The 12951-nt window shown below is 38.1% G+C and overlaps 1 pseudogene; it reads left to right on the top strand.

The window, feature by feature from the left end:
• Window positions 1-12609, top strand: part of LOC116099862 — a 42143-nt pseudogene extending 29534 nt beyond the window's left edge.
• Window positions 12610-12951: the final 342 nt, after the last annotated feature.

The following is a 12951-nucleotide window of genomic DNA, read 5'->3' on the forward strand; positions in this document are numbered from 1 at the left end:
CATCAGACTGGCGGGGGGCGGCGGCCAGCGCCATCTTTGAGGTGCGGTGCTTCGCAGCTCTCCACATACCATTACTGCTTTTAAGGGCCCTGCTGTACCTTCTTGTGTCTTAATATTCACACACTGAGATGGATTTGGCATGACTTCAACATTGTGATACATAACAACCATAATCATTCTGGAGTCACCACAGTCTATTTTCTCACACATTTTCCTTGCTAAAATTATGAGAACTACAGTGGTGCATGGGACTTCATGACCACAGTCAAATACTGTCAACACCAGAACCATGTATGAAATTTTGACAATGGGCTGATACAGACCAGATAAGATGGAGTATAGATTATTTTTGTCTAAATCACTCTATATGTCCCTTCCCTCTGAGCATTGAGAGGACATATTGGTTTTACCTCCTTATTTTTATTTTTATTTTATTTTATTTTTTTACTATGTCTATGTTCCTGACAAATGTATTTTGTCCAGTTCCAGATCAGTTTGCTTCTGTTTGGTTTCTAGTCATTTTGTATGTGTAGTGGTAAGGTCTACGGAACATTAATTCAGAATATATTACATTTATGTGGTATGTTTTATTCAATATCTTTTTGACACAATGCTTAGAAAGCTCAAAATGATTTTGAATCAAACACAAAGAACAGCCTTGCTTTATTTTATAATACAGAATAATATCTGAAAAGATATATTGAAAATCTATTTGTGTAACTAGATACATAATCTAGATCTGAGTTTAAAAAATGAAATTATTTTGCAAGTGTATTTTCCTTAAATGTTTATGTACATTTTTATTTTCAGAGATCATTGAATAAAGCAAAATTAGTGGAATAGTATTTTCTAAATATTTTATTTCCATTCCTGTACTACATGTATAATCTTTTTTTATTTTTCTAATATTTGTGAAAAGAACTCACTTTATACAGTAATAAAATTGAAAACTATAATGGAAATGCACACACATACACATACATACCATCCTGGGAGCTAGAGTTGTGAGAAATATGAGTAAAGGATCATAATCAATGAAAACAGGGAGGCAAACAGAACTACTGGTAGAACTTATTTCATATATGATAAAGGCTCCAATGTTTGGTTTTATAATAAAAATGTGTCTCTTAGTACTGTGACTCCTATATCTTAAGCAGATGCTTACACATTTCTGACTTTCTTCTTCCTTCTGTATGAAATTAAATCATGGAAGAACTTAGCCATTATACAATGTGAAAGTTCTGCAAGTTTGAAGTCCTGATGTGACATGAGTTGAAGAAACTCCAGTCGGCCTATTTGAGGAATAAAATCACTTTCAAAAATAAATCCACAATACAGGAGAATCTTCTCTCTTCTAGAAACTGCTGCCTTAAAATGTTTTCATTCTTAAAGAGGCCAAGTCAGTGATGAGGTTGAAGGTAAGGACAAGACAATCATTCCATTTTGTAAACAGTTCCTTCATACCACAAGTATCAGGCCTCTCTGTCTTCTTTCACCTTTTACCTCAGTGAACTTTCACCTCAGTGAAGACAGAAATCTCAAGCACAGCAGCAAAGATGAACTGCAAGTGTCCTGTAAGAACATACAGAAGCCATGCGCGGCTCAGCTGTTCTTCTGAGTCATACTCCAAAATTATTAGGTCAGGGAAATTTGGCAATGCTATTTGGTTAATGGCATATTTCATGATGTTGTTTAGTATCATGACAGATTCTTAAAATCCTCCTTATATATTTATTACTATCTCAATATCAAAGTGACGTTTCTCACTCCACATTTATCTTCAGTTAACAATAAATGTAAGACTTGTAGCAGTAATGAAAGGCCACAACTTTCTCAGGCTACTGTTACAGCAGAGAAAGATATTAAGAAGAGAGTGATGTAATTCAAATAAGAAAACAATATGATGGAAGAAGTCAAGATCCTTAACCCTTTAATACAATTATTTACTGTCCCATCATTTTTCTCACAAAAGTTATATCCTTATTATTTATGGCTTAAATAAAATGTTCAGGCTTTCTCTCATTTATGATTCCAAAAATATCACATAGACAGAAAATAATGAGTACATATTATCATATTATATATGAAAGTATACTAAATAGAAACAAAAAGAAGGAACAGGAGTAAGAGGATAGTCAGTGAGGTATGGGTGGGCTATGTGTTCAATATACATATAAATTCTATGAAGTGTATGTCTTGTACTCTCTAGTCTTTGTCTTCAATCCCTACATTTAAATATATTATATTCTTGGTCGTGAGCCTAGGCTTTAATGGTTGAGCCATCTCTCCAGCCCTGAGGACACACCTGGGCTATACCACTCCTGGGCATATACCCAGAAGATGCTTAACATGTTATAAGGACACATGTTCCACTATGTTCATAGCAGCCTTATTTATCATAGCCAGGAGCTGGAAAGAACCCAGATGTCCTTCAACAGAGGAATGGATACAGAAAATGTAGTATATTTACACAACGGAATACTACTCAGCTATTAAAAATGATGAATTCATAAAATACTTAGGCAAATGGATTGAACTAGAAATATCATCCTGGGTGAGGCAACCCAATTTTTGCAACAGAAAAACATGGTATGCACTCAGTGATAAGTGTGTATTAGCCCAAAAGCTCCAAATAACCAGGATACAATTCACAGACCACATTAAGCTCAATAAGAAGACCAAAGTGTGGGTGCTGTGGTCCTTCTTAGAAAACAAAATACTCACAGGAGCAAATATGGAGATAAAGTGTAGAGCAGAGACTCAAGGAAAGGCCACTCAGAGACTGTCCCACCTGGGAATTCATCCTGTATACAGTTAACAAACCCAGACACTATCGTGGATGCCAAGAAGTGCACGCTGACAGGAGCCTGATATAGCTGTCTCCTGAGAGGCCCTGCTAGAGCCTTACGAATACAGAGGTGGATGTTTGCAGCCAAGATTGCACTGAGTACGGGGTCCCCGATGGAGGAGTTAGAGAAAGGACTGAAGGAGTTGAAGGGGTTTGCAACCCCATAGGAAGAACACTAATATCATCCAATCACACCCCCCCAGAACTCCCAGGGACTAAGCTATCAACAAAGGAGTACACCTGGCTCCAGCTGCATACTTAGCAGAGGATGGTCTTGTCATGCATCAATGGGAGGAGTGGTTCTTGGTCCTATGAAGACTCAGTAGATGCCCCAGTGTAGGGAAATTGAGGGCAGGGAGGTGGGGGTGGGTGGGTGTGTGGAGGAACACTTTCATAGAAGCAGGAGGAGGGAGGATGTGATAGGGTGTTTCCAGGATGGAGGGAAACAGGGAAAGGGTTTGAAATGTAAATAAAGAAAATATCCAATAAAAATAAATATATTATATTATATATAATTTCTGTAAACTAAATTACATTCAATGTTTTTAAATGTAAACAGATTTTAATTATTAAGACATGATTACAACAATCAAAATATCCATGTCAAATGCATACACATGACAACATTTAATACAGTTAAAGTGATCTATGGGAAACTATTATCAGAAGCATCATGTATATGTTTTCCCTTTCAGGGAGCTGATTGCCTGGAACTTACTACAGAGAGTAAGTTGTCAAACTTATAATGATCCTCTTGTCTCTGCCACCAATGTTCTGGGATAATAGGCATACATGAACAATCTCAGAATGAACAAAGTGTTGGTGAGACTTCCAGAAGTAAAATAAATTTTGTAAAGGATATTTAAAGATAGCTGGATGAAACAGAAAATAATTGAAATACATGAGAACATCCATGGGAAAATATAACAGTGAATGTTTCTGAATATCGCTAGCCATTATTTTCATTTCACAAATGATTTATAAGGCAAGAGAACCGCTATTAAACGGGTATAACAGAGATGCAATTTGTGATAACTACATTGAGAAGAAATCAAAGTAACCTAGGAAATAAGATTGTTGAACTTTGTTTGTACCCTTCCCCCTCAGTTCCTGCTCTGCTGACAGAGCTGACTCTAGAGTGGAGTTTTCTGAGATAAAGAGAACTCTATTGTCCTGCTGGTTCTCTGCTGCTTCTGAAGTTTCTACTAGGAGCCACCACCTGCTGGACTGCTGAGAAAAGCCTGCTTAATCACATCAAAAGCCTGTTGCTCTTCTTCACCCCAACTGAAGGGCTGTCCGTTTTTAGTCAGAGGATAGAAGGAGGCAGTCAATTCAGCAAACCCTGGAATCCATACATAGCAAGCAGGACCTGGGCAAGCCCAGGAATTCCTGTACCTGTTTGGGGCTCTGTGGAGGAGGGATGTGCAGGATGATCTCCCTTGGAGTGCTGGAGAGCCAGTGCTGGCTGTCTTTCAGCAGGTAGCTAAGATAACTTACTTTTCTCTGGCAGATTTGGGCCTTCTTGGCTGAAGCTCTGTATCTCCATCCTCCTCCTCCTCCTCCAAAAGATATTTAGTTTCCTGTAGACAGTCCTCCTTAGTCTTGGACCCCAGGTTTCTTCACAGGCAGAAGGGGAGTATTCCAAGTTGAATGGCACTTCCACAGGATCCCTTGTTCTAGGATCCTGGTAATGTAGGACATGATTCAGTCCTGAATCTCCCTGGACATCAGATATTGGTTCACAGACACCAGGGAGGCTTGGGCTCTAAGCTCCACATGGATGGGGTTGCTTGTTGTTGGCCCTCCCCATCTCTGCCATCCCAGTCCAGGCCTGGGGAAAGGCCTCAAACCACCAGTCTAGGTACTGGGATGCCCTGTCCAAGGTCTCAAACAACTTGTCTTCATCCTCTAGCTTGAGAGTCAGGACTCTCTGTAGATTTCTTCCCTGTCGCTTTCTTTCTTTTTCTCTGCTCCTTCTCCTCCTCTGTCTCCCTGTTATGGTAGGACTTTCTCAGCAACCTGCACTAAATCCCTCAATAACTTATCTTGTAGTTCCTCTAGCCTCAGAAGCTTTTTCTTGATATTTCTACTAACCTGATCTATAAAAACCATATTTGTGCTCCTTACTGCTGGGAGTCATAGGACATATACTGATGGATTGCCTCATCTGATCCCTGTCTAACCTCACATACCTTCACCAAATTTGTAGATTGTCATGAGACCTGCCAAATGGAGCCTGGCCCCTTCAGGTGGTACCCCTTACCTTCTGAAGTCCCAGTCAGGTCTAGTCAGGGTAAACCCACTGTCGATGACAGCCTGGTCAATCGATGGTGCCCCCATGTCTCTGAATCCCTGCATTATAAATAAAACAGTCTCAAAGAGATTAATCAGCCCTTTAGAAAAGGGGGTTGGGCCTTCCAGTTTGCAAGTCGGCCAAAGAGAAGGGCCAATATTGTATAGCCTTATTGCCCCTTTCCAGAGGCCTATATGCCCTTAGTGAGAGAGCTACTGTGGTATCAGGGGGGTTGGCTCTCAGGTCTCCTCCCATTCCTCCCTCTGGTGAAGAAGGTGCAATGGCCTCAGTCTCCTGTGGACTGAGGAACTGGTACTGGCATTGGCAGGGCCATGGGGGCTTGGGTAGGGAGATTTGGAGGAAGAGGGTCTTGGAGTAACAGGTCTGCTGTTGAAGAGTCTTGGAGGATCAGAAGTTTCTCAGGTCTGGATCGCTCCTCCCACACTTCTTTCCTCCTGACAGCCAGAAACTGTGAGGTAGGTCTTGGGAAAGAAAGGCATTTATCTATGGCCAAGGAGGGGGGTCCTCCACTAGATTTTTCTAATTAACTACATAGGGCCTTTGGTCCAGGTGCCCTAAGGATCCTGGCCTAAAGACTCTCTCCTCTATTGCTTTTGATCACCTGCAAGTCAAACGTCCCTACAAGTGGTTTATTCAGAGAAACAGAGAGTAAATATCTTGTCTTTCAGTCTGTCCAATGTCCAAAAAAATGTCATCAGTCTAAGTCCAAGAACATAGAAGAAGATACCAAAAAAGACAAAGAAAAAGAATTACCATACAGACAACTCGACCTTGCTATGGGTGGGCATCCAGGTCCATGACCACAAAGAAAGAAAACACAGAGTTTGCCCCTTCCATGGGCCTAGTTACAGACACCAGGTGCTCCTGTACACACAGATAAAAAAGCCAGATAACAGTTGCTCAGCCCCACCAGCATCGTCGAAACAGACTAGGTGCTCCTGCACATACAACAGGGACCAGATAAACCAGGTTATAGCAAGCCTCCCACAGATATTGTCTTGCCCTTTCCAGAAGGAGCAGAGCTGCAGAACCTTTCAGGCTCCCACATGAAGGCACATCTACAGCACCAGACACTGTCGGCTCTCCAAGCCTCCAGACACTTGCAAGCAAAAGTTCAAACAGACTTACAGACTCAGATCTAGATGAACAGAAAGACAAATAGAAACAGTGATAAAAACTGGAGACCTCTGATTCACAGCTCCAGTGTGTTCCCACAAGGAGTCGATTCTCAGCCAATGCAGCAAATGAAAGACCTTGTTGAGCCTTAGCTTACCAGAGACCCCCTGAGTGAATCACATGGAGCCTGTTCAATGCAAAGAACATGAAGATTTTTATTCCAGTGCACTGAGGTCATCTCAGACCCTAAGGAAAGGAGGTGACCCCACCTAGCTCATTCAGTGAACTTTTATGTAATTTTCAGGGCAGCAGCCATTAGACATGATGTGATTGGTAAAACAGTATGACTTTTTAAACTGATTGGTCTTCAGGGAATGAGGTGGCAAGGACTTCCCTTGACTGAAGTTGGGCAAAGGTCTACCCAGTGATCTGAGGAATGTTAATTAGCCTCTCCTTTCTGGAGAGTTCTACTACCTTCCCAAACTTCCTGAGCTTATCTTATTAAGGAAATTCCTGGCCTCCTAATGTTTTTCTGAGGTGTCCATGTTTACTCAGATCTTACACTGCTAAACTTGGAAATGATGAACAAGAAGCCAAAGCCAGAGAATGTTCTAGGCTTTAGTCAATGATCAGTGCTTCCTGCCCCATTTGGAATCTACCGCATGATGATGTCTCATTCTGAATTACCACATAGGAGAGAATGGTTATCATCTTTGATGCCTCAGCTCTCATACTGAAGAATGTGTAACTGCTATAGGTATTGGTGAAACTAGGAAGCTTTTGACTTCAGAATAATTCTATCATGCAGTATTCAAAGTGATGGACAAAGAAATATCTCACATGTTTCCTATGGCTTCATATATGTCAGGTCAGCACTGATGTATGAAAAATTATTTCAAAGCCTCAATCAAGCTGAGTGAAAAGGAAGGAAAAAATCTCCATCACCTCATGTGACAAACACAAACCATGAATTTCCTTACTATTTCTTTAACAAAATGTAAGATGCATTATTATTATAAAAATATAGTATGAAAAAGATTAATAAGCAAGTTTGATCATTCTGAATTTTGTACTTGGTGTCAGTGAGGTAAGCATACACATATCCATTTAAATACAGTTTCAACAATTATAAGATACAATATTTTATTTTGGGAGGAAGTATAGAAGAGGTTTTGCTTTGTGTTATGACCATAATCATGAGTGCAAATAGCATCCTAACCTAATGAGGTAGACCAATGCCAAAATGTAAACAAACTGAAAAAATACTGAGACAAGCCCACTGGAAAATTGTATTCTCATATCAAGTGCTTCTTAATTGACAGTGTTTTTTTCTGGGTTTCTAATTTCATTTATTTTTTCTGCACTAGAATTTATTATATGAGTGCTTAATAACTAAGAGAGCAGATATACATATATATACACACACACACATATATATATATATATATATATATATATATATATATATATATATACATTTAAATTGGAACCAACTTTAAGGGTAATATATATATTACCCTTAAAGTTGGTTCCAATTTAAAAGACTTCAGCAGACCCTGAATTTCATTTCTATATAACCTTTTAATTGTTTATAATCTATATCACTTTGGGTAGAGCACTAGCTTCCAATTTTATAATTAATCTAAAATATATTTATCATTCTTTTATGCTCAAAAAGCTCTCCTTTAAGAGACAGCACCATAAAATCTTTGGTGAATATTATCCTTAGAATTCTCTTTTATATAAAGCCTAAGTATGTGGTATTATGTAAAGCATAGAAAAAAAACTGAATGTCATAGAGACTTGCTTTGAAATTTTATGCAAGCCTTCCTGAGGCATTTGTAGAAACAGAGGGAACATGAGCATATTTGCATGCATATTGCCTGCACATGTAACTGTTCATCCTCTAAGAATTTATGGCATTTTAATTTTCTCTAAAAATGTAAGTTTTGTAAATATTCTATTATATAGAATAAAGCATTTTCCATTTGTCCTTTGGTTCTCACAATATTTACACCCACTTAGTTTAACATAAACTTTTAATATATTACCTTCAGTTTAGGAATATAGATGATCATAATATTATTATGGCTCTTTGAGCCATCTTTCAGAAAATGTTTAGAAATAAATACCAAATGTATTTTGTAGTTGAAATTTTCATGGTAGGAAAACATAAAAATGATTTGTGATATATTTTAACATAGTTTTATCATTTATAGGTAGAAGTTAAAATGAAAGAAAAAAACTATTGCTTATAAATAAAGCTACAGAATAATATAAAGCACATTGGGTAAAGCACTAAAACTAAAGATTCCATTTGAAATACCATATCATTTAATAATGACAGTATTTATCACTGTTTCTAAACTCTGTGTTGAACAACCGTACATGGATTAAAAAAACTAAACTGTTCTGAAACTGTACATAATTAATTCTCAAATAGGCACACTTGAAAATATAAAATATATTTGTATGTAGCACATATAAAGACCCCCCCACACACACATACGCATACATACACACATGCACACAAACAGACACTCAGAGAGAGAGAGAGAATGAATAGCAAACATTTTTTCAAAATAATTTAAAGTATATAAACATAATAATATGGTATTTCTTAATGAATATTAATACTCTTTCAATGTCATTATTGAATTTCGGTGGCTCTTATTTATGTAAAAATACAGCTATTTGAAATATCCAATGTCTTCTTAAACCATTCATAATAATGAAATGGCTAATTATGATTTAGGTTAACCAATATAAGAAGCTGTGATGAAATAACTCTGCTGCCAATATACTGTATAAGTCAGATATTGGGTGTTAAGTGTAGCAATAAGAATTTATGGAAGATACACCTAAACTGTAGACAGTACTATAATTATAGTCTAGCCTTAGATATATGACTTCAGAATACCATTCAAAATTTTATAGTAATGTTTCTAAAATGAGAACAATTGGAGGATGTATTTCAGATTAAAAATAAAACTGCAAGCTGCTACTACTACCAAAAGAGACATAAACAATTGAAAGGCAGTATAGAAATGATGTTCAGGCTCTACTGACAGCTTTTAAAATTGGATCCACTTCTAAGAGGTCTCCATATAATTCTGTACCCTTAGTCATTATGCACTCATGTAATAATAAGTTATAATATAGGGTGATAGAATCTGAAACCCAGGAAAAGAACTGTCAATCAATATTATTCCTAACACTAGATAATGGTTGCAAACCTGCTTGTCTCATTATTGTTTCATTCTTTTTGTTGCTGTTGTTTCAATTTTGGCATTGCTCTACCTTCTTGTGAACTATTTATCAAAAGGCACCATATTTGTATTAAAATTATAGAGAATTTTTTCATCAATTTTATTTATCAAATAGTATACAGGATATATATTTTACATCAAGAACCACACCAAAACTGCAGGTAAAAAGATACCTGGTGCACATTTTGGAGAATATACTGTATCCTCCTGACTGCAAACATGAGTGAGTTATTCAACTTGGAATGTCTTTAATATTTCTTAGGTTGTTTTAAAAGAAAACTGGGCAAAAAATGGACTTCTGATGTAAAACCTAAAAGTAAAATTAAAACATTAGCAAAGAGAAAAATGTAGGAGAGTTTGTTTGTGTCTTATAGCAGAGAACAGCTAAATAGGTGAAAGCTGCACAAATACAGCATTCGATATCACAAATATCACTTAGGTTCAGCAGTTAAGATTTTGTATATCATAATATGGACACTGTCATTGGGCAAATATTCATCACATAATTATATTGTCACTGTCTAAACCTGTCACTTCATGTTTACTACAAGTCAAATATTAAAAAATCAAATATTAGAAAAATCAATGAATATTTAATTTTGAGACAAGTAAAATTGTAAGGGTTAACAGGCACATAATAGGATGTTTGACTTCATTGTGACAATGAATTTTCAATAGCAATTGAACCTCACTGTCCATTTCCATGTCCATTGCATAGCTACTTATTTGTGAGTGAGATGATGGTAAGTATTGGTGAGAATGTAGGTGATTGGAAGTATTGTGAGGTGTATGCATAGGTTATTGTAGCATTATAGGGAGCTAGAAAGCATGAGTCACAAATTTTCACATAGCATATTACATGGAAATCTACTGAAATAATTCTATTAATTGAGTTTGTCAGGTCTAACTATCTTTTTAGCTGATGTCATGTTCATGACTTCTGATCAAAGTCAATAATGGCCCTAATTTGTCTCCATCAACAACAAATTTTATCACTATAAATTTGGCTTTTTTCATAATCAATCATCTTAATTATATAATATTTTATGGGAGGTATGAATAGTATCATCTATAAGTTGTATTTTTCTACTAAAGTGTACTAATTTTTATCAATAGATGCACTGAAACAACACTAGCCTCATATAAACTAGTCTCATATAAAACTGATGCTTTCTACCAATAATTAGTTAACATAAACCATAGGTCAAAGATGTAAATATCCATAGAGAAAGGGGGTTCGGATTTTCCCTAATGTTGTGAACCGGTAATACAGTTTCTCATGTTGTGGTAACCACCTACCATAAAATTATTCTTGTTGCTATTTAATAACTGTAATGTTGCTACTATTATGAATCATAATGTAAATATGTGATATGTAACACCTGTGAGAGAATACTTGAAATCCCTCAAAGGTGTTGTAACCAACAGATTGAGATAAGAACCAGTGATGTAGAACAGTTGAAGTCAGGCAAGCTCAGATGGAATTTACACATAGATATTTGATAGACATCCTTCCTGGTGTTTCATCTTTTGTTTTTGTCTACATTCCATCCACTTGGGTAGCACTAAATGCCAGCTCCTATTTTCAAGTCAATACTATGACATTTTTTGAATTCCCAGAATCCTAGGTTATATGGTAATGGATTTCCACAAAGAATGTGCCATCAGATAACCTTGTCAGATCCTGGCAGCCACTATCACTAATATCCCAGGTAAAACATGGAGAAAAGCAAAACTACAATCCCAATTTTTGGCACATGAAGTTCCAAGGTTTCAGTCCTTTTGAAGGGTCCGACCACTGGATCCAGTATCTGAAGAGAATCTCTGAGGTACATATATATATATATTCTATCAATGCTATCAATGACTGAGGCCAGACCTGAAGACCAAGGAGGAGATCCTGGATCAGCTGGTGTTGGAGTAGTTCCTAATCTGCATGCAGCTAAAGCTGCAGGCCTTAGTGAAGGAGAGCAGAGTGAACAGCTACAAAGACCTGGAAAAGATGCTGAGGGATTGGAAAGGCCACAATTGGTCCATAATCTACTCCCAAGGACAGGCATACCTCCATCCGGATCCCAGTGTTGAGAAGGCTGAAGCCGCAGAGGATAAATGGGCTCTTATGGATTTATCCCAAGATCATCTATCAAAAGGAAATGAGGAGTCTCTTAACAGAGGCCAGGTCAGCTGGGAGCTGCAGAACCTCACAGAAACTGAAGAGCCATCCACTATCAGGAAGAAGACATTTTGCTGGGAGTAATTCCTGAGAGGAGACAGACAGACTACCTGAGACCTGAGCAGAGCCTGGGGAATGACTCAGTTTCTGACTAGGAAGAGGCAGAGGCATCTGTGTTTGTTGCTCAGGACCCTCATCTGACACTGGGTCCTGGTGAGGTGCAAGCTGGTTCTCTCAGAGTAAAAGGTGCCGTGCTGCCCTAAGAAGACACTGTTGTGGATGCTCTACCATCCTTCACCCATATTCTGGAAAGCGATTTAGCCTTGAATAGGGATCTTCAGAGTCTTCGTGGTTCCCAAGGAACCTACATGGACAATATAGAAGATGGGTTTGAGGTTCTCCTAATCCAGAGCCTGCTAATCCACAGCTTGTAAACAAGTTAACATTCTTGCTGGCCAGGCTTCGTTTCAGTGTACTAAATGCAAGAAGAGGTTTCTTTATCGGTCTCACTTTGACCTCCACCAGAGGTCACACACAGGAGAGAGATCCTTCAAGTGCAACTTGTACAACAAGGCCTTTCTCTCTGACCTGAGAATCCACCAGTGTCCACACCGGGGAGAAGCCTTACACGTGTGCAGTCTGCGGAATGGAGTTTACCCACAGGTCCACCCTGCAGGGCCACAGTCGGGTCCACAAGAAGGAGAAGCCATATGTGTGCAAGGATTGTGGGCGACACTTCTGCTACAAGGGCAACCTCACTGTCCATTTCTGCATCCATTGTGACTTGAGACCCTACATCTCTAAGAAGTGTAACTTGTCTTTCTGACAGCAGGGGACTTGGAAGCAATACATGAAAACCCACTTGAGAAAGAGAAATGTATCTGCGTGATTCTGGATTCAGTCACCCCCGCGCCCCCCCAGAAAGGCTGATTTGAAGTCTTTTCCCAGAGAAATGGAGGTTGGCATGCCCCTATTCCATGAGGTCTCGTCCCTTCATGGTCATTGTATAGAGTGTTCATTGGTGGTCTGTTTGACTATGACCTGTGGGTTTTCATTTATTTGAGATAGGGTTAGAACATATATAATAAAAGTTAAAAGTTTTAAAATTAAATTTTCACTTACGTTATTCATCTATTCTTCGATATGCCTATTTATTTTGAGACAGGGTCTATGTAGCCCTGGCTATCCTAAAGCTCATTATGTAGAGACCAGTGTGGTCTCTAGATCAGAG

This window comes from Mastomys coucha, unplaced genomic scaffold (assembly GCF_008632895.1).
Source record: "Mastomys coucha isolate ucsf_1 unplaced genomic scaffold, UCSF_Mcou_1 pScaffold20, whole genome shotgun sequence".
Classification (NCBI taxonomy): domain Eukaryota; kingdom Metazoa; phylum Chordata; class Mammalia; order Rodentia; family Muridae; genus Mastomys; species Mastomys coucha.